The sequence below is a fragment of the Colobus angolensis genome, unplaced genomic scaffold (assembly GCF_000951035.1).
Source record: "Colobus angolensis palliatus isolate OR3802 unplaced genomic scaffold, Cang.pa_1.0 Scaffold463, whole genome shotgun sequence".
In the NCBI taxonomy this organism is placed as follows: domain Eukaryota; kingdom Metazoa; phylum Chordata; class Mammalia; order Primates; family Cercopithecidae; genus Colobus; species Colobus angolensis.
Window position 1 is genome coordinate 64,220 of NW_012118077.1, and position 3,805 is coordinate 68,024.

The following is a 3,805-nucleotide window of genomic DNA, read 5'->3' on the forward strand; positions in this document are numbered from 1 at the left end:
CAGATACAGGAAGGAAATTCCGGGGCAACATGAATATGGTGCACAATTCTCTGTGGCAGGTGAGCCATTGGGAAACCATGGGGCCTGTCACTAGTCATTATCAAGTAGCATCATATACTTGAGTGGGCACAAGATTTCCTGGGGAAAGCTTAGTTAGTGTTGCCTGGGCAGCATTTTCTATGTGGTATCTGATTCTGTGCTCCCAGGATCAAAGATTTATGCCAGAGGGGAAAGTTTTTGAATGTGAATTGAGGAATGAGCTTCTACTGTCCACGTTCCCGGAGAACACTGCAATTCCAAAAATATACTGTTAAGGCCTATCTCAACCAGCGCATAGTAATAAAACCAACACTCAGACTTTGTAGAAAACTCAGACCAAAAAGCAGTTACCAAATGCCAGATATAGTTGATGACACCAGAGACACAGTCCATAGTCGAAACCTAGGAGCTCAAGATGGGAAATGCCAAGAAAAACAGATAATGACTGAGGCCTTACTCTGCAGGCTAAGATGACAAATTAGAATAGCTAACATATATTGGGTGCTTGGTTATGTACCAGGCATTGTCATAAGTGTTTTAGAAATATTCATTTATTTCAGCCTCAAAATAACCTCATGACATAGGTACACTATGACAATCCTCATTGAATACATGAGGAAACCTGAGCATAGGGAGGTTAACTAACTAGCTCCAAGTCAAACAGCTACTAAGATGTGACACCAGTCCTCAGCTAAGCCTACAGTACTGTTAGTTGTTGGTGTCAATTATGCTGAAGTCAAAAGAGCAGCTGAACCTCCAGGCCCCCTACCACATGGGGAGGGAGGCAGTAGGTACAAGAAACACGGGGACAGCCAAAGACAGCGACATCCCCAGCGCCTATACTATCCATGTTATTTGTGGAAATGCTCAGTCACACTGTATGTCTGGGAGGGGAGAGGACTGTAAAGGGAGGAGTATCCCAGGTGGCAGCAGAAAGTGGTTTCCAGCCTTCATTCCTTCTCACATTCCTGTGAGAGATATGGGGGCACTGGTTGGTCCTGAGCCCTAATTTCACCCATTGAACAGGAAAAACAGCCCTCGAAGAGGTAAGGGGTTCTGCCAAGACCTCTTTCGCCATCTTGTGGCCACTGGCACGTATGACACACAACTCAGAACCTGCCGGGGTGGGGGAAAACACCCAGGTGGGAGGCTGAGAGATGTGGGGAGCAGGGGCTCCTAACTGGTGCTGGGTAGGGCGAGGAGCTGGGAGGTTCTGAGAAAGCAAAACTCCTAGAATCCTCTGTATCAGCAGTTCTGGTGCATTTTCCCGAAGCTGCCATGAGATTCGCAGTGGGTTTTGGAACACACACAATGTAAGGGCCACGGCTGGAGGGTTGGGGAGTGGTGGCAAGAGAAGCCTGCTCCTGCTGTGGGTGGCTCCGGCTGGGGGAACTCCACCCACGGGAACTTCTTGATGGAGTTTAGGCCGTCTTGGCATGGAGAAGACAGGGGCGGCCCCTTCCCTGACAGAATCCTGTTGAGCCCCTCACCTTTTGTTGGCCATCAGGGCCTGGCCTGGAGCTCCCGGAGCCCTCCTTCTGCCCAGTAGCCTGGGTTCCCTCTGATGCCAGGCCCAGCCCATCATGCTCTCCTTCCCGCCCTCTGGAGTAAGGCCCGGGGACCCTGCCTTCTCCCCTCTCCATAGCTGACACCTCCTACTCCACCCTGTGGGTTCAGCTGTCCCTCCGGAATGTGGCTGCCAAGGGGGCCGCAGCCAGCCAGCTCCTCCCTTGCCTGGGATCCAGATGGCCGGCCCTGACCCTTCCTGATCATAAAGGCTTTACTCTGTTCCTGCTCAGGCAGGGAGGCATTCAGGGTACACACAGTCAACTGACACCTCTGGGGCCACAAACAGCAAAGATGCTTCCAGAGGACTCACAGTCACCACCACTGGCCTGCAGGTTTCTCCCACCTTTTGACTCAGAGATGCCATGTAATCTCTCTATATTTCAGAATAGCAGCTCCCCTACTTTATTCGTGACCCCAATCCATCCTACTATGCACTGCTTATCTGAAGCAATATGTATTGCTTCTCAGCACAATCCTTATCCTCACACTTGCTTCCACCTCTGCTTCCACCCCAACTTGAGCTCTATCCCTGATTCCAACCTAATCCCTTACCCTATGTAAAATCGGTACTTCCTATTATCAAGGAAATGAAAAACAGACATCTTCAACCCTCACATCCCATCCCTAACTATGATCCTAACACTCAGAATAACTGCAAAAATCCTGCATTGTGGACACACCTAACCCTCACTCATCCCATCTCTGACTCTTACTTGATCCCTGACTGCTACCAAGACCCTTTTCACCTATAGTGAATCTTTTTCAACATTCACGTGATTGCCAAAGCACACATCCCTGGTTTCATCCTGTCATTAGTCCTGACCATCTTTAACTGTCACCAACTAGTAGACACACACCTAATCCTTTATCTTTTTTTTTTTTTTTTTGAGACGGAGTCTCGCTCTGTCGCCCAGGCTGGAGTGCAGTGGCCAGATCTCAGCTCACTGCAAGTTCCACCTCCTGGGTTTACGCCATTCTCCTGCCTCAGCCTCCCGAGCAGCTGGGACTACAGGCGCCCGCCACCTCGTCCGGCTAGTTTTTTGTATTTTTTAGTAGAGACGGGGTTTCACCATGTTAGCCAGGATGGTCTCGATCTCCTGACCTCATGATCTGCCCACCTCGACCTCCCAAAGTGCTGGGATTACAGGCTTGAGCCACCGCGCCCGGCCAATCCTTTATCTTTTTTAATGCCATTGATCATGTGTTTATCAAGTAACATAAGTAATATTCCCAAACTTTAATCCGTCCCTAACCATCATTCTATTTAAAATCATTCTTTTTGTTAAGTTATGGGGACATAACTTTGTTCCATAAATGGAAACGAGAAAAAAATCATCATTTTAGGAGACTAAGATGAGAGTAGAGGTTATTTGTTTGCTTGTTTTTGAGATGGAGTCTCACTCTATCGCCCAGGCTGGAGTGCAATGGCATGATCTAGGCTCACCGCAACCTCTGCCTCCCCTCCCGGGTTCAAGCGATTCTCCTGCCTCAGCCTCCCAAGTAGCTGGGATTATAGGCACGCACCACCATGCTCGGCTAATTTTTATATTTTTAGTAGAGATGGGGTTTCTCCATGTTGGCCTGGTTGGTCTCAAACGCTTGACCTCAGGCGATTCGCCAGCCTGGGCCTCTCAAAGTGCTGGAACTACAGGCATGAGCCACCGTGCCCGGCCGAGAGTAAAGATTTTAATGAATAAGAGAGAAAGAGAGAGAGAGTATGTGTAGGGGAGTTCACTCTTTCTTCCTCTCTCCTCCTCTCTCTACCGCCCAACTCTTATCCTCACCTTCTCTGCCAATTCTAACTGTCCTTTGTCATTTAGCACCCTCATCTTCCAAAGTCTGGCTGCAGGGGATGTACAATAGCCACTTCCCACTCCCCCGCTTTGAGACCCCAGATGGCCAGCACCTAGGAAGTTCTTATTTTGAGAATGTGACCACTGACCCTGCAGGACAGCATTCCGAGCATAAAAGCACTATCAGATGCAGAAACAAGGGTTTAAAAGAATCTAACAGAGTTTGCGAAATCAACATCTTGGGTCGTAGGTTCCGTAGTTTCCAACTTCATTTTGAGGGCACGATAGTCCTGACCCAAGACCCCAGTGGTCTCTCGCACGCTCCTCTATTTCCCCTCCTCTCACCTTGCTGTCTTTTAAGAAATCAAGGCTGGAAGATACACAGTAGTGAGAAGATGTCCAGG